General features: G+C 52.3%; 1 pseudogene; it reads right to left on the bottom strand.

Moving 5' to 3' along the window:
• Window positions 1-13,636: 13,636 nt before the first annotated feature.
• Window positions 13,637-16,383, bottom strand: LOC126643966 (class II histocompatibility antigen, B-L beta chain-like; annotated as a pseudogene).
• Window positions 16,384-19,492: the final 3,109 nt, after the last annotated feature.

Raw genomic sequence — 19,492 nt, 5'->3', positions numbered from 1 at the left:
GTGAGATAACTGCTGTCTCTATGATGTCACTGGTGTTTATTGATGTCACTACTGTCCCCACAGGTGTTACCACTGTCCCCTGTGATGTCACCACTGTTCCTAGGGTGTCACTCATGTCCTGTGGGAGGCACCAATGTCCATGAGATGTCACTGGTCTCCACTGATGTCACCACTGTCCCCTGTGATGTCACTGCTGTCCCAGGAGTGGTCCCTGTGTCCCTAATGATGTCACAGCTGTCTCCATTATGTCACCGCTGTCCACTGTGATGTCACTGGTATCTCTGTGATTGTCACCCTTGTCTTTGTGAAGTCATCAATGTCCTCAGTGATGTCATGACTGTCCACGTTATATCACGGTTGTCCCTTTCTTTTCACAATTCCCCTGTGACATCACTGGTCTCCAGTGATGTCACCACTATCTCTGTCATGTCACCACTGTCCTCTGTAATGTCACCGATGTCCCTGTGATGTCACTGCTGTCCCGTTGATAGCACAACTGTCCACAGTGGTGGCACCATGTCCCCATGATGTCACCGATGTCCCTGTGATGTCACCAGACCTCTGTGATGTCACTGGTTCCCAATGATGTCCCCGCTGTCCCCTGGATTGTCACCAATGTCCCCAGTGATGTCACTGATGTCACTGTGGTATCACTGGATATCCCTTTATTGTCACCATTCCCCTGTAAGGTCACTGGTCCCCAGTGATGTCATGGATGTCCCTGTGATGTCACCGATGATGTCACTGGTGTCTCTGTGAGGTCAACCTTGTCCCCAATTATGTCACCGATGTCCACGTTATATCATGACTGTTCCTTTGTTTTCACCAGTCCCCTCTGACGTCACTGGTCCCCAGTGATTTCACTACTGTCCCTGTGATGTCACCAGTATCACCCATGGTGTCACTGATGTCTCTGCAATGTCACCTCTGTCCTTGTGCAGTCACAGATGTCCCCAGTGATGTCACTGATGTCCATGGAGATCACGACTGCCCCTTTGTTTTCACCAGTCTTCTGTGATGTCACTGGCCCACAGTGATGTCACTACTGTCCCTGTAATGTCACCACTGTCCCCTGTGATGTCACCAATGTCCCCCATTATATCACTGGTGTCTCTGTGTTGTTATCCAGGTCCCCTGTGATGTCACCGATGTCTGTGTGACATCACGGCTTTCCCTTTGTTGTCACCAGTCCCCAGTGATATTTCTGGTCCCCAATGATGCCATTGCTGTCTCTGTGATGTCACCACTGTCCCCAATGGGATCACCGTGTCCCCATTATGTCACCGATGTCCCTGTGATGTCACTGATGCCCCTGTGACATCACAGCTTTCCCTTTGATGGTAACAATCGCCTATGATTTCACAGGTTCCTCTGTGATGTCACCACTGTCCCCTGTGATATCACCAATGTCCCTGTGACATCACAGCTTTCCCATTGCTGTAAGCAGTCCCCTGTGATGTCACTGGTCTCCAATGATGTCAGTGTTGTCCCGGTGATATAACCACTGTCCCCAGCAGTGCCACCATGTCCCTGTGATGTGACCCATGTCCCTGTGATGTCACCAGACCCCTTTGATTTCACCGATGTCCCTGTGACATCACTGCTGTCCCTCTGTTGTGTCTCTGATGTCACTGGTCTCCAGTGATGTCCCTGCTGTCTCAGTGATGTCTCCACTGTCCTCTGTGATGTCCCCAATGTCCCCAGTGATCTCATTGGTGTCTCTGTGATGTCACCACAGTCCTCTGTGATGTCACCAATAGACCTGTGACATCATGGCTGTCCCTTTGTTGTCAAAAGTCCCCTGTGAGGTCACTGGTCCCCAACGATGTCACCGATGTCCCTGTGATGTCACCACTATCCCCTGTAATGCCACCAGTGTCCCCGATGATGTCAGTGGTGTCTCTGTTATGTCACACCTGGACTTGTGATGTCACCAATGTCCCCTGTCATGTCACAGATGTCCCTGTTGATGTCACTGGTGTCTCTGTGGTGTCATCACTGTCCCCTATGATGTCACCAGTGTCACCGATGATGTCACTGGTGTCTTTGTGATGTCACCCCTGACCTTCTGCAGTCACGGATGTCCCTTGTGATGTAAGCAATCTCCCTGTGACTTCATGACTGTCCCTTTATTGTCAACAGTCCCATGCGATGTCACTGGTCCCCAGTGATGTCACCCATGTCCATGGAATGTCACCCCATCTTTGTGAAGTCACAGATGACCCCAATGATGTCACCCATGTCCGTGGAATGTCATCACTATCCCCTGTGATGTCACCATTGACACTGGTAATGTCACTGGTGTCTCTGTGAAGTCACCACTGGCTTTGTGATGTCATCACTGTTCCCTGTGATGTCAAGAATGTCCCCAATGATGTCCTGCTGTCTCTGTGATGTCCCCACTGTACCGAGCCATGGCACCATGTTCTTATCATAGAATCATAGAATCATAGAATAGATTGGGTTGGAAAAGACCTCCAAGATCATCAAGTCCAAGATCTTGTCATGTCACCGATGGCAGTGAGGTCCCTGAGACATCATGGCTGTCCTTTTGTAGACAACAGTCCTCTGTGATGTCACTGGTCCCCAGTGATGTCACTGTTGTCCCTGTGATGTCACCACTATCACCTGTGATGTCACCAGTGTCACCAATAATGTCACTGGTGTCTCTATGATGTCATACCTGACCTTGTGATGTCACTGATGTCCCCTGTCATGTCACAGGACTACCTGTGGCATCACGGCTGTCCCTTTGTTGTCAGCATTCCCCTGTGATGTCATTGGTCACCAGTCATGTCACTGCTGTCTCTGTGATGTCACCACTGTCCCCAGCATGGTCATTATATCTCTGTAATGTCACCAATGTCCCTGTGATGTCACCAGACGCCTTTGATGTCAGCGATGTCCCTGTGACATCGCAGTTGTCCCTTTCTTGTCACCAGTTCCCTGGGATGTCGCTGGTCCCCAGTGATATCACCCATGTCCATGTGATGTCACCACTGTCTCCTGTGGTGTCACCAATGTCCCCGATGATGTCACTGCTATGTATTGTCACCCTTGTCTTTGTGAAGTCACCAATGTCTCCAGTGATGTCACCAGTGTCCCTGTGATGTCACCAGTGTCACCAATGATGTCACTGGTGTCTCTGTGATGTCACCCTTGGCCTCGTGCAGTCACTGATTTCCCCTGTGATGTCAAAGATGTCCCTGTGACATCACGCCTTTCTCATAGTTGTCACCAGTCCCCTGTTATGTCACTGGTTTCCAGTGATGTCATTGCTGTCTCTGCGATGTCAGCACTGTCCCCAGCGGTGGCTCCATGTCCTCATGTTGTCACTGATTTCCCTGTGCCATCAGCACTTTCCTTTTTTGTACCCAGTCCCCTGTGATGTCAGTGGTCCTCAAAGATTTCTCCATTTTCCCTGTGGGGTCCCCACTGCCCCCAGTGATGTCACTGGTGTCTCTGTGATGCCAATCCTCTCCTTGTGAATTTACCGATGGCCCAGTGACATCACAGCTCTCTCTTTGTTGTCAGCATTCTCCTGTGATGTCACTGGTCTCCAATGATGTCACTGCTGTTGCTGTGATTTCACCACTGTCCCCAGCAGTACCACCATGTCCCTTTGATGTGACTGATGTCCCTGTGATGTCACCAGACCCCTGTGATGTCACCAATGTCCTTGTGATGTCACCAGACGCTTTTGATGTCACTGATAGTCCTGTGACATCACAACTGTCCCTTTGGTGTCAGCAGTCCTCTGTGAGGTCACTGGTCTCCAATGCTGTCACCGATGTCCCTGTGATGTCACCACTATCCCTTGTGATGTCACCAGTGTCACTGACAATGTCAGTGATGTTCTCTGTGATGTCACCCCTTGCATTGATGTCACAGATGTCCCTGTTGATGTCACTGGTGTCTCTGTGTTGTCATCACTGTCCCCTGTGATGTCAACAATGTCCCCAATGATGTCACTGCTGTCTCTGTGATGTCACCACTGTCCTCAGAAGTGGCACCATGTCCCAGTGATGTCACCAATGTCACTGTGACATCACTGCTGTTCCTTTGTTGTCAACAGTCCCTTGTGATGCCACTGTTCCCCAATGATGTAACCTCTGTCCCTGTGATGTCACCACTGTCCCCTGTGACATCAGCAATGTCCCCGATGATGTAATTGGTTTCTCTATAATGTCAACCCTGTCCTTGGGAAGATGCAGATGTCCCTGTGACATCAGGGTTGTCCCTTTGTTGTCAACAGACCCATGTGATGTCAGTGGTCCCAAATGATGTCACCAATGTCTCTGTGATGTCACCGATGTCCCCTGTGGTGTCAACAGTGACCCTGATGATGTCACTGACATCACTGTGATGTCACCCCTCTCCTTGTGAAATCACTGATGTCCCCTGTGATGTCACCAATGTCCCTGTGACATCACAACTTTCCCTATGTTGTCACCAGTCCCCTGGGATGTCACTGGTCCCCAGTGATATCACCCATGTCTGTGTGATGTCACCACTGTCCCCTGTGGTGTCACCAATGTCCCTGATGATGTCACTGCTGTCTCTGTAATGTCACCCTTGTCCTTGTGAAGTCACCAATGTCCCCATTGATTTCACTGATTCACTGTGATATCACAACTGTCCCTTTGTTTTCACCAGACACTTGTGATGTCACTGGTCCTCAGTGATGTCACCCAGGTCCCTGCAATGTCACCAGATTCCTTTCATGTCGCTGATATCCCTGTGACATCATGACTGTTACCTTTTTTTAACCAGCTCCCTGTGATTTTCCTGGTCCCCAATGATGTCACAACTGTCCCCGTGGTGTCACCGCTGTAACCAGAGGTGGCACCTTGTCCCTGTGATGTCACTGATATCCTTGTTATGTCACCAGACCCTGTGATGTCCCTGTAATACCACGACTGTCCCTTTGTTTTCAACAGTCCCCGTGATGTCACTGGTCCCCAATGATGTCACCCATGTCCCTGTGATGTCACTGCTGTCCTCTGTGATGTCACCAATATCCACAATGATGTCACTGATGTCCCATGTGAGTTCACTGATGTCCCTGTGACATCACAGCTGTCTCTTTGTATTCACCAATTCCCTGTGATGACACTCGTCCCCAGTGATGCCGACATTGTCCCTTTCATTAGGGTTAGGGTTAGGGTTTGGGTCTGGCTTAGGGTAAGCATTTAGGGTTAGGCTTAGGCTTAGGCATAGGCTTAGGTTTTAGGGTTAGGGTTAGGGGTTAGAGTTTAGGATTTGGGTTTGGGTTAAGGTTAGGGGGTTAGGGTTTAGGGTTATGCTTAAGCTTACATTTAGGCATAGATTTTAGGGTTAGGGTTAGGGGTAGGGTTAAGGGTTAGGTTAGGGTTAGGTTTTAGGTAACTTTTGGGTTAGAGTAAGGGATAGGGTTAGGGTTAGGATAAGGGCTAAGGTTAAGGTTAGGGTTTAAGGTTAGGGTTGGTGTTAAGATTTAGGATTAGGGTTTAGGGTTAGGGTTTAGGTAACTTTTTGGTTAGAGTAAGGGATAGAATTACGATTAGGGTTAGGGTTAAGGTTAGGGTTAGGGTTGGATGGGGCAAAAACATCCCCTTTCTCTTGCCCTTCTTGGTGTGTGGGGCAAAAATCGCCCTTGTCAGGGAAACCCTGCAGACTCTGCTCCTCCGGTGATCCAACAGCGGCCCCTGCTGACCGGGATTGGAATTGCGCCAAAAAGCGAGGAATACCGGATGGTTTCCGATTTTTTGAGGAGGATTTTGGAAAAGGATTATTTAGTTGTTTTTGTGTTCTTTCATTGTTCTGCCAATGCACATATATCCTTTAATAGAGGGCTGTTATTTTTCCTTTCTCCATACTTCCTTCCCATACTTGGAGCCCCTTCATTTTATATTTACAATTGCTTAGAAAGAGGTGATTTGTCTTCCTGCTAACTCATCCTCCTTAGCCAAACACTTGTGCTTCATTAAACTGAGAGAGGTGCAAATTCATGCTTTGTTTACAGTTCAGAGATCTTGCAGGCTCTTCCCATTTGCCTCTGCCACTCTCAGAGAACTTGTGTGGACACCTTCCCTACCTGCACCAGGTGATTTCACAAAACTGGGAGCGAGGGTATTTCATGGAGAAGGACCTGGGGTGTTTTGAGCCTTCTCCAAACAAATGTTTCCTTCAGGAGAGCTAAAACCAGGACAGTGGGGGGAACAGCAGAAATGCAGCTCCTCCAGCAATGGCAGCACCTCCAGGAATTCCCAGCACATGCCCACAGATCCTCCCAGAGAGGTGAGGCAGACATCAAGGTTTTACATGAATGCCCTGTTTGGGATAACTTAGGAGATGGCTGCATCCCCTCTCCCTTACCCAGAAGCTGGAGATGCTGCTGTCTGGGAGCAGGAGGTGCCTGTGTGGGGGTTCAGCACCGCTGGATTGGTGCAAGTACAGGAAGCGTTTGGACGATACTCCCGGGCATGTGGTGTGACTCTGGGGGATGGTCCAGTGAAGGCTCAGGAGTTGGACTCGATGATCCTTGTGGGTCCCTTCCAACTTGGAATACTGGGTGTGATTCTGTGAAATTCCCCAGGGCTGTGTGTGAGAAGAGAGCAGGGGCTGAGCAAAGCAGAGCAGGGCAATGGCAGCACAGCCCTTGAGCACTGCCCCAAGCAGGCTGAGCCTCATCCAACGAGAAGGGTCAGGCGAAATGTCCCCCTGGAGCAGCTTTCTGTCTCCAGGAGTTTTAACCAAAACCTGCTGCATGGGGCTCCTGTGGGGACATCAAACCCAGCCCACATGGGAATATGCAGAGCTGGTTTTTTCTAAAACTTTAACATTAAGACAAACCTCTATCTGCCAACTGATGAGAATTTTGATGCAGGAACAGATGTGACCCTGTGACCTCACATGGTGTTTTAAGGCTCCCATGGCATGGACCTTTCTGGGTACAACCAGGGTTAAAAATTACTTTTGGCTGGGACTTAGACTGGGAAAGAAAAGGAAAGAAAAAAAAGGAGGGGCAGTAAACCAGTATGAATATGAAGGTTTGAGGGTCTGGTGGATGTCTCAGCTGAGCTCAGGCCCCAGACATCTCCCCTTTCTCTCACCATGTAAGTCCACAGACCCTTCGTGTCTCCCCAACCACCCCTTTGTATCTCCAGGGTTGTCACTGGGCAACTCAGCCCCATTCTGGGAGGGAGTGTGGGAGGCAGAGCTGCAGTCAGGGAGAGAAATCCATGTTTGTTCTCCACGGGACCAGAAGCATCTGAGCATTGCACACGCCCATAGCCCTAAGCACAGCAGGGTCTCTCCCCGTGTGTGAATGTGCAGCCAGGGGAGCATCAGTGTGGGCAGAGAGAAGAGCACACCCACAGCTGGATCCCGTGGTTTATGGACACACAGCTTCCTTTGGACACAGGGCATGGAGATGTCTTCACTCGAGGGGCTCACATCTCCATGTCCAATCCAGGGAATAGATTTGATCTGGATTTATTCATCAGACATTGTCAATACATGTGTGAGTCACTAAGATGCTTTTGGATCAAGGCATCCAGAACACATTTCTGATGAGCCTGGGCCTGGTGGAAGGGCTGGGTGTGGACATGTTGGCATGGCCAGGGCTTGTGGGGAGGGGTTGCCCTGCCAAGCCAAGAGAGACCAAGAACATCCCTGAGCATGACATTTGCAATGGCACGTGTTCCATCCCATCCACACAAGAGTCAGTCAGGATGTATCAAACAGGACAAAGCAGAGGTCTCCACAGAATCTCAGGCTGCCATTCCCTTGTGATATGGAAGACAGGTGGGATGGCATTCTGGGGTAGTGAGGCATTGGTTCTTTGGTGGTCAGGGAGCATTGCAAAATGGAGAGAACAGGTTGTGATATCTGAAAGTGGTCGATGATTCACGGGTGGGGCTGCACTGGGACACTGTGGGGCGTGTGTTCTTTGGTTTCAGGGGTCAATCCAGAATGGAGAGGGTAGGCCGTGACATCACAAAGAATCCCATGCAGACATGTTGGGGCATTCCTGGGGTATGAGGCATCAGTTTTTTGGTGTCCAGGGGCCATTCTGGAATAGAGATGATTGGCCATAAAATCACAACTAGGCCAATGGCAAAAAGGAAAGGTTGCAATGTGGGGTGTGGTGCATTGGTTCTTTGGTTTTCAGGCATCATTCTGGAATGGAGAGGGTAGACCATGACATCACAAAGGTAACCATGGAACACTTTTGGGGCTGCAGTGAGGGAGTGTTCACTGCAGTTCCTCCTGGGAAAGGAAGCCCTGAGCCTCTGTCTCTCAAGTACAGTTGTTGCACCACTCTCAACACTCCACAAAGAAAAAGAGCTTTCTGTGTGGGCACCTTTGGTCTGGCAGGTATCTTCATCCATATTGAACACCAGACCTAAACTTAAAACTGCTCTAATTTCCAACCTGATACTAAACTTTAACCTCCTAACCATAACACTATCCCTTGCCTTGACCCAAACCTTACCTAAATCCTATCCTAATCTAACCCTAATGCTAAACCTAATCATAAATCCTAGACCCTAACATTAACCCTAACCCTGACTCACTACCTATCTAGTGCAGTTGGTGCACCACTCTTGGTACTACACAAAGAGTAAGAGCTTTCTGTGCGGGCACCTTTGGTCTGGGAGGTGTCTTCATCCGTTCTGAATTTTGGCTGTCTGTCTCAGTTTAATGAGACAGAAGTGTTTTGCTAAGGAGGATGAGTTATGAGGAGAAACCAGAACTCCTCCATCTAAGCAATTGTAAATCCAAAATTAAGAGGCTCTGATTGAGAAACTGTGGAGAAAGGAAAACAATACCAGCCCTTTTTTAAAGGATATATTGTATATTGTCAGAAGAAGGAAAGAACACAAAGAAAGCAACCAAACAATAATCCTATACCCAAAAGTCCTCTTCAAACAGAAAAGTAAACAGATCAGTTTGCACTTTTTTGGTGCAATTGAAAGCACAACCAGCAGGGGGCGCTGTTGGATCACTGGAAGAGCAGAGCCTGCAGTGTCCTCTGGTGTCCAGCAGGGGGTGCTGTTGGATATGGTGGTTGCCATGGGGGGTCCCTGGGGGTGCAGGAGAAGCCCAAAATGGAGATTTTCCCCCTACACCGAGAAAGGGAAAGAGAGAAAGGGTTCTTCCCAAGAAAACTTATGCTGGTTGTGGCTGGCTGTGTAACTTCCCCTTTTCCTTGAGGTGTAGAAAATAAAAATCACTGCCAAAAACACGGGAGCAGAGGAGGGAAAAAAAGGGTGACCTCCTTCCCAAAGAGTTCCTCTCTGATGAAGCCTGAGCAGGTCTGGGCTGGGGGTAGAAAACAGGGTGCAGGTAAACTGGGGCCAAGCGGCCAGGCTGAGAAGAAAGAAACCTTGGAGCTTTTCCAACCCACACCTTGTCTCAGTTCAGGCAACAATGAAGTGTCCCATTTTGCAGGAGAGGGAAAAGATAAGAAAACAATAAAAACCTCCTCATCCCTCCCCACCAACTTGGAGGGCCATCAGTCTGGAATCTGAGTCCCTGACCAGTTCCTTTGTGTTGCTCAATCACCCAAGGCAAGGTCAACCTGCCCATTCAACATCCCTCCCATAAAGTGGGGAAGGGTGGGAAGGAAAACATTCAATGCTTTTTTCCTTCGAACAAGCAAATGTGTCCCACTGTGGGACGGTCATTTCAGCCCAGCACTCCTACAAGAGAATGACTGCCGTTCCACCCAGGAAAGAAAGCCCTGAGTCTGCGTCTCTCCAGTGCAGTTGCTGCGCCACTCTCGGCACTGCACAAAGAGCAAGAGCTTTCTGTGCGTGCACCTTTGGACTGGGAGGTATCTTAGACAGCACTGAACCCTAGACCTAACGTTAAAAAAAAATCTAAACCTGAACTTAATGCTAAACCCTACACGTGAACCATACCCCTATCCCTTACTCTAACCCAAATGTTACCTAAAATTTAAACCTAACCTAACACTAACCCCTAACCCTAACCCTAAAAACTAAACCTAAATATAAGCCTAAGCCTAACCCTAACCCCTCACCCCCTAACCCCTTAACCCTTAACCCTAACCCAAACCCAAATCCTAACCCCTAACCCTAACCCTAATGAACGGGACATTGGTGACATCACTGGGGACAAGTGTCATCACAGGGGATTGGCGAAAACAAAGAGAGAGTTGTGATGTCACAGGGACATCGGTGACAACACATGGGACATCAGTGACATCACAAGTTTTCAACCATCACATGGTTGACATCAGAGAGACATCAGTGACAGCACTGGGGATATTGGTGACATCACAGGGGACAATGGTGACATCATAGGGACATGGGTGACATCATTGGGAATCGGTGACATCACAGGGGACTGTGGAAAAGAAAGGGCAGGCGTGGTATCAGGGAAATCAGTGACATCACAGGGGACATTGTTGATTTCACAAGGATGGTGTAACATCACAGTGACACCAGTGATATCAAGGACAATGGTGACATCACAGGGACATGGGTGACATCACTGAAAAGCAGTGACATCACAGAGGACAGTGGTGAAAACAAAGAGACAGTCGTGATATACAGGGACATCAGTGACATCACAGGGGTCTGGTAACATCACAAGGATATCGGTGACATCACAGGGACAGGGTGCCAGCACTAGGCACAGTGGTGACACCACAGGGACAGTAGCGACATCATTGGAGACGACTGACATCACAGGGGGCTGGTTAAAACCAGGGGACAGCCATGATGTCACAGGGGACATCGGTGACATCCGAGGGGTCTGGTGACATCACATGGACATCGGTGACATCTCAGGGACATGGTGTCACCACTGTGTGCCGCAGTCCGAGATGAGGAATGGGACACACAGTACACAGGGGTTCGTGCTCTGCTGTAGGTTATTAAGGCGCTGGGGTATGAGGGATATTGAGGAAAAGGGTGCGCTGTCAGCAGGTGCACAGTTGCACTGCACCAAAACAAAGGGTGAACAGGTTTTTATAACCTTTGGGATGGAAGGGTCTGGAAACTAGGAGGGGTTTAAGATTGACAACTGAGGTGGACCAACAAAGGATTAACAACATGACTACATTAACTTTCAACCTATTACAGTGAACAGAGGGTGTGGTAAGACTGCCCATACTGCGGCAAATCTTACCCAATCATATTCAAGAAAACTTTAGCCAATCAGGGATCAAGGATTTTGTGGGGGGAGAACATATTTGAAAATAAAATATTATGTAGAACTGGGGTACATAAAACTTCAGCATGCATTAACAATACCAATCAACACTATTTAAACAACTTGTCATCTCCAAGAAATTGTACTTGTCCATATGTGAAAGACAGTCCAGTGTTAAAGTCCAATTCATTACACACAGTCCTCGTTGTGTCCTTATATACTTTGCGCCATTTCCGGTACATCTTTTCCTTTTTCCTCTTGTCCTCCACAACTGGGGACATTTGTGAAATCACAGGGAGAGCAGTGATATCACCAGGGACATTGGTGATATCACAGGGGACAGTGGTGACATCACAGGGACCAGCGACATCACAGGGGAATTGTGGCAACAAAGGGACAGCCGTTATATAACATGGACATTGGTGACATTATTTGGGACATTGGTGACTTCACAAGGACAAGAGTGACATCACAGAGACACCAGTGACATCATTGATGACACTGGTGACATCACAGTGACATCAGTGACATTATTGAGGACCAATGGCATTACAGGGGACTGGTAACAACAAAGGGACAGTTGTGATGTCACATGGACATCAGTGACATCAGAGGGGACAGTGGTGACTTCACAAAGCCAGGAGTGACATCACAGTGACATCAGTGACATCACTGGGGTCATTGTTAACATCACAGGGAGATGGGTGACATCACTGGGGACCAGTGACATCACAGGGGACTGGTGACAACAAAGGGATGGCTGTGATGTCACAGGGACATCACTGGCATCAGTGACATGATGGGGACATGGTGCCACAGCTCAGCACAATGGTGACGTCACAGAGACAGCAGGACATCATTGGGGACATTGTTGACATCACAGGGGACAGTGATGACACCAAAGAGACACCAGTGACATTAACGGGGACATCTTTGACATAACAGGGGACATCGATGACTTCACAAGGTCAGGAGTGAAAAGTGTCACTAGTGACATCACAGGGGATAGTGGTCACATCATAGGGACATCGGTGACATCACTGGGGACCAGTGACATCACAGGGAACTGATGACATCATTGGGGACACAGGGACCACCCCTGGGGACAGTAGTGACAGCACAGGGCACAGTGGTGACACCTGTGGGGACAGTAGTGACATCACTGGGGACCAGTGACATCTCTGGGGCATCGGTGTCATCAAAGAGACAGTGGTGACATCATAGGCATAGCAGTGATGTCATTGGGGACATTGGTGACATTAGAGGGGACAGCAGTGACATCACAGGGGTCTGGTGACATCATGGGGGCATGGTGCTACCACATGGGAGAGCGGTGACATCACAGGAACAGCTGTGACATTTTGGGAACACAGGGACAAACCTTGGGGACAGCAGTGACATCATAAGGGACAGCGGTGACATCCGCAGAGACAGCAGTGACATCACTGGAGACTGCTGACATCACAGGGATAGCAGTGACATCAAAGGGACAGCAGTGACATCACAGGGACATTAGTGACATCAAAGGACACCAGTGCCACCTATGGGGACATCAGTGACATCACAGAGGACCAGTGACATCATTGGGGATGGCGGTGACATCACAGGGAAAGCAGTGACATCAAAGGGACAGTGATGAGGTCACAGGGAAAGCAGTGACATCATTGGGGACATTGGTGACATCTCATGGGACAGCAGTGACATCACTGGAGACCAGTGACATCACTAGGGACAGTGGTAACATCCATGGGAACAGCAGTGATATCATTGGGGATGTCGGTGAGATCACAGGGACAGTGGTGACACTGGGGACACTGGGGACACCCCTGGGGACACCAGTGACATCACAGGGGCAGTGGTGACATCACTGGGGATGTTGGGGATGTTTGAGGGCCTTTGGGAGGGCACCTGCCTGGGGGGTTTTCATGCGAGCAGGGACGACTCAGCACACCAATGTGATGATCAGAGAGCGCCGTTGATTGGAATCAAGCAGCAGTCTTTTATCCAGTTTTCTAACAATACTCTTCTATCAGCTTTGTTTCTTTAACACTCTTTATGTCCTTTCCCACTCTGATAGCTGGTACTGGGACCCTGTTTTGTATTTCTAGTTTTGCTATTGCTGCTCTTGGTAGATCTTTCACATCCTGGTACCATCAGAAGGCCATCAGAACAACAGATCATGTTTTCACAATTGAAACATAAGGTTATGTTCTCAGAGCTGCAGCATATCCTCTATATTAGCACTAAAAATCCCTACACTTCCCCCTTTTTTTAAACAAAAAAGCAGATAGAGTTTGAGCCACTAAACTGCAAAAACATTGTACTAAACATGGCAAAAAAATACACACTCCTTGAAGCAGAAAGACAGTGGGTGCCAACCATTGTACAATTGGCATAAGCTGATTCTGGGGGGGCTTTGGGAGGGCACCTGCCCTTCAACACCAGGACTGCAGAGAACTGGGAAGCTTTACTGGGAACACTGGGAGCAGGCGGCTGGTGTGAGAACAAAAGCAGGGCCAGGGGGACACACGACCCCCCAAACTCCGGGTGGGGATGGACTGGGGGGTCCCGGTTGGGCCCAAGGCAACAGGGAGGGGCTGCGGCTTCTGCCGGCTCAGGAGCTCTGTGGGGAGAGAAAAGGGGGTGACAGCGGGCTGGGGGGGCAGGGGGGCACACACGCTCTGGGGAAGGGGGGACACGACCCCTGCGGACCCCCCTTTACCTTCTCCCGCAGGTAGAAACCGAGCCCCAGCACCAGGAAGACAAAGCCCAACACGAAGCCCCCGACCCCCACCAGGATCTTGCTGCGCACGGTGTCCTGTGGCATCTCTGGGGGGAGCCGGGGGGGTCAGGATCCCCTATACCTACCATAGACCACCCGGGACCCCCTGGAAACCTTGTCCTTGTCTCCCCCAGCCCACCCAGCACCCCCTGAAACCTCTTCCCAGTCCCTTCCCAGCCACTCGGGGATCCCACAAAGTCCCTCCCATCCCCTTTAAGATCCTCTAACCTCCCTCCCATCACCCCCAGGACACCCCTGAACCCCTCCCAGTCCCTTTTAAGCCCCCCCAGCACTTCCCCAACCCCTCCAAGTCATCCTAGCTGCCCCCCAACCTCCCTCCCATCCCTCCCAGGCTCCCCCAAACTCCGTCTCAGTTGCCCCCAGGACTCCCCACAGCCTCTCTCAGCCCTCCCAGGACACCCCAACCTCCTCCTCAGCCTCTCCATTGCCCCCCAAAGTGCCTCCCAGTGTCCCCAGTGCTCCCCCAGCCCCTGGCCCCCCTGCCAGTGTCCCCCATGCTGGGGGGGCCGGGCCGTACCCCAGTGCCGGCTGAGGGGGTGCTCCAGGCTGACGTGCTCCACCTGGCAGGTGTAGGTGACCCCGCGCCGGGGGGATTTCCAGCATCACCAGCACCTGGTAGGTCCAGTCCCCGTTGGGGACCACGTCGGTGGCCACCACGTGCTCCGGCAGCTCCTGCCCATCCTGGAACCACCTCACCTGCACCGGCGCAGGGTAGAAATCCATCACGGAGCAGAGCAGGCGGCCGGGGCCGGGCTGGGAGCTCGACGGCATCAGCGAGATGGACACGCTGGGGGCACTGGGAGAGATGGGGAGACACTGGGCTGAGCTGGGAGGCACTGAAGAGGAGGAGACACTGGGCTGAGCTGGGGGGCCCTGGGGAGAGAGGGTGGAGGGCTTGTAGGACATTGGTAGGGGTTTGGATGGCAGTGGGAGGGACTGGGATGGCAGTGGGAGGGACTGGGATGGCAGTGGGAGGGACTGGGAATGGACTGGGGTAGAAGGGGATGGGCCGGGAGGGTCACTGGGGAGAGAGTTGGGAGATGTGGGAATGAACTGAGAACGACTGGGAATGGACTGAGAGGGTCTGGAAGTGGAGTGAGAGGTAATGGGAATGACTGGGAGCGACTGGGATGGACTGGGAAGGACCCGAGCGGGACTGGGAGGCTGAGTCCTGGACAGGCAACTCTGCGCTGTGGATCTGCCCTGCAACTGATGAGTCATCAGAGAGACGCGCTCTGATTGGCTGAAGGGCGGAAGCTCGGTGGCAGCAGCGGGGTGGAGACGCGAGGGGGGGGGCACTGGGAGAGACTGGGATGGATTGGGGGACACTGGGAAAAAGTGGAACGGATCAGAATGGATTGGGGGCACTGGAAGAGACCTGGATGGACTGAGGGGCACTGGGAGAGATTGGGATGGACTGAGAGGAACTGGGATGGGGCAAAAGGCCACGGGGATGGGCACAGGGAGGGCTGATGGGTCTGGGGTGATTCCCAGGGAGGGTTTGAGGGGCTCCAGGGTCGTTCCCGGGGCAGGGGAATTCCCGAGGGGACCCGCTCTGCCCCGCGCTCACCTCTGCGGTTCACAATGAACGGGGTGAACCCCTCGTAGTTGGGCCGGCACACCGTGTCCACCAAAGCCCGCAGGTACTCCAGCCTTTCCTGTTGCTGTTCCAGTACCTGGCCGCCTTCTCCCCATCCGGGGTGTCTCCCATATAGACCCCCACATCGCTGTCGAAGTGGGCGTACTGCTGCCGGTTGTAGATGTTCCTCACCACCAACCTCACCCGCTCGGTGCCGTTGATGAAGTGACACTCGAATTTAAACATCTCCTGGAACACCCCTGTGTGTGCAGGACACGGGTCAGGGGGTGCCTCGTGTTACCCCCCTCCAGCCCCCAGCCCCCCACAGCAGGCTGGGAGCTCAGAAGACTCCGGATCCCCCTTTCCCATCCCCCTCTGCCCCACGGCTGCCGCAGCACCGACTCTTGGCTGGGGGGGAACCCCCCCATCAGCCCCCCGGGGATGGACAGGGGGGTTGGGGACTCCCTCAGTGCGGATACGACCCCTCCAGAGCCCCAGGGAACCGCTGCAGGGCTCCAGTGATGGGGTAAAGCGAGGGACCCCCATGGTACCCCTCTTCCTGCTTTCCCACCCCCTTTTCCCCCTCTCCCACCCTCCTCCCAATCCCCAGACCCCCATCTTTCTAAGTTTGGGGCTCCCACTCTCCTCCTACTAATTCCGGGGGTTCCAACCCCCACACACACTCACTTTTGTGGCTCCCATCCCCTCTTTTATCCCCCCTTTCGTCCCTTCCCGCCCCCCCGCTCACCCGAGAGCTCCTCGCCTGCAGCCGGGGGGCTCCCAGCACCACCAGTACCACCAGTACGGCCCCAGCTCCCCGCACACGCTCCATCCCCAGCGCCGGGCAGGTGCTGACACCCCAAAACCAGCCGGGCGGGGCCGTTTTGGGGTGTTTTGGACGCGCTCTGATTGGTTTAAGGTAAAGTTGGGGGCTCGTTTAGCGTCGCGTTATCCCGGCAACTGATGAGTCATCAGAAAGACGCACTCTGATTGGTCGCAGGATGGGCCAACGCTTTTTGATTGGCTGAAGGTCGTTTGAGGCGCTGCAGCCCCGGGGGTGGGGAGTTCTGAGGGATCCGTGGGGTGCGGGGGAGGTGGGAGCTCAGAGGCGCCCAAAAATGGGCATCCAGAGGTCCCGGAGCTCAGCTGAACCAAAAACGGGGATCCAGTGTCCCGGAGCTCCGACGTGTCCCCCAAACGAGTCGATTGGCTGATCTCGGTGAAGGCTCAGTTTGAGCCGGGTCTGCCCAGCAACTGATGACGTTCAAGCAGCGCTCGCTCCCACTGGCTGCTGCTGGGGATGACTCTGCCTGCGGTTTGGGGGTTCGGGGTGGGTTTTGATTGGTCCCGGATTCCTGGAACTTGGCTTTGGGGTGACCTGGATACGTGGGAATGAGGTTCTGAGCCACCGAGGGTGCCAAATCTCCCCCTGTTCACGGGATTTGGGAGTCTGGGAGTGCCCAAACCCTCCCCCCCTCCCTCCGTGCCCAGGATTTCAGAGCTCCCCACTCCCCACCAATAATCAGGACTGCAGAGTACTGGGAAGCTTTACTGGGAGCACTGGGAGCAGCAGGCAGCTGATGTGAGAACAAAAACAGGGCCGGGGGACACACACGACCCCCCAAACTCCGGGTGGGGATGGACTGGGGGTCCCGGCTGGGTCCGAGGCCCCGGGGAGGGGCTGCGGCCGCCGCCGGCTCAGGAGCTCTGTGGGGAGAGAAAAGGGGGTGACACCGGGGTGGGGGACAGGGGGGACACCGGGATAGACCCAGACATGGACTGGATCCAGCGGGACCAGAACTGGGGCAACTGGGATCATACTGGGAGCAGCTGGGCCCCTGCTGGGGTCCTACTGGGATCATACTGGGAGTGACTGCAGTAATACTGGGAGTGTGTGAGAGGGACTGCAGCCATACTGGGGATGAGTGGGATCGTACTGGCTTCCTACTGGAAGTGTCTGGAAGTTCCTGGGGTCACACCAGTGGTGACTGAACTCATACCGGGATCATACTGGGAGGAACTGGAATCATGCAGAGGGAGAATGGCATTGTCCAGGCAGTGCCTGACAGAGCCTGGGGCCATACTGGACTCAGACTGGGAGTCCCTGAGAGGGAAAGGAACCATCCTGGGCTGGGGCTGGGAGCAACTGGGACCACCTTGGGGGCAACTGGGATCCTATTGGGAGTGATTGGGAGTGACTGGGATCACAGTGGGAGTGATCAGCACCATACTGGGATCATAGTGGGAGTGTCTGTAAGGGACCAGGATCAAACTGGGAGTGACTGGAACTATGCAGGAAGGAGTTGAGAGCCAGTGGGGCCGTGCTGGAAGCCAACTGGGAACATACCTGGAGCAACTGGGATCATGCTGGAGGCAACTGGGAGTAACTGGGAGTGACTGGGATCACACTGATAGGAACTGGGACCATCCTGGGGCAAGTGGAAGTCACTGGGTGTCAGGGGTTTCTGTGGGTGGGTTTTGGTAGCGGGGGGGCTCCAGGGGTGACTGTCTCTGTAATGTCACCCTTGTCCTTGTGAAGTCACCAATGTCCCCAACATCACTGTGGTTGTCACAACTATCTCTTTGTTGTCACCATTCCCCTGCAAGGTCACTAGTCCCCAAAGATGTCATGGATGTCCCTGTGATGTCACTAGTGTCACTAGTGTCACCGATGATGTCATGGTGTCATCACTGGGGATTGGTGAAAACAAAGAGACACCTCTGATGTCACAGGGACATCAGTGACATCACATAAGACATAAGTGACATCACAAGTACATGGTTGACATCAAAGAGATGTCAGTGACCTCACTGGGGATATTGGTGACATCACAGGGGACAGTGGTGACATCACAGGGACATGAGTGACATCATTGGGTATCAGTGACATCACAATGGACTGGGGAAAACAAAGGGACAGGTGTGGATACACAGGGACATTGGTGACATCAAAGGGGACAAGGGGGTCTCTGCACCCCGGTGCTCCCCCAGGGGCTGTGGGGCCTCAGCTCCAGTTCCTGGAGCACCTCCTGCCCCTCCTTCTGCACCGCCCTTGGGGTCTGCATTGCTGTTCCCATGTTCCCACTCCGCTCTTCCCTGGCTACAATTCCTTCTGGCCCTAAATCTGTTATCCCAGAGCTGTTTCTGTTGCTCCTGATGGGCTCGGCCTTGGCCAGCAGCAGCAAGTCCATCCTGGAGCAGCTGGCATTGGCTCCACGGGGCAGGGGAAGCTTCTGGCTGATTCCAACAGAAGCCACCCCTGGAGCCCCCCCGCTACCAAAACCCAGCCACAGAAACCAACCTGTCTCTTGCAGCTCTTTATCCAAGCCAAGCAGGTGGGAGTTGGTGCCAAGGAGCTGAAACCTGCAGGTCCAGGCTTTAGTGGAGGAAGCTCAGATTTGCCCAAGTCTGCTTTGGGTCCCAGGGGTTGGATGAGGGAATGGTGGGGTGGGGGTAGGGATAAAGTCTGATGGATTGTCAGACACAAGCAGTCTTGATTTTTGTACCTATTCAGACTGAATTAGGAGGTGCTTGGGATCAGTATCAACTGGGGATTGCTGATATCAATGTAAAACCAGGAAAAAAGTGAACAGACCACAAAAAAGACATCTTTTCTCATGGTTTTATTAATACAATACATTATTCACTGAATGCACTTCAGAGATCTGTCTAATTAACCACAGAAGATTTGAAGACTTGGAAGTAAATTATTCCCAGGGGCTTGTCTGGTTAAGATGCCATCACTGTGAAGAGAGTGTGGAGGAATGAGCAGACAGGAACACCATCCCTGGGGCTGGGGCAGCAGGAACTCAGAGTCACTGGTTCCAGGTGACAAACGGACTGTGGTATGTTTCTGTGAAAACCCTTGATGGGCTCTGCCAAACAGGACAGCCAAGCCCTGCCCCCATGCCCTGGAATGGGGCTCTGGTGCCTCACAGGAT

This window comes from Myiozetetes cayanensis, unplaced genomic scaffold (assembly GCF_022539395.1).
Source record: "Myiozetetes cayanensis isolate MyiCay16 unplaced genomic scaffold, myiCay2020 scf288, whole genome shotgun sequence".
Lineage (NCBI taxonomy): Eukaryota > Metazoa > Chordata > Aves > Passeriformes > Tyrannidae > Myiozetetes > Myiozetetes cayanensis.
This window is presented reverse-complemented; position numbering and strand designations above follow the sequence as displayed.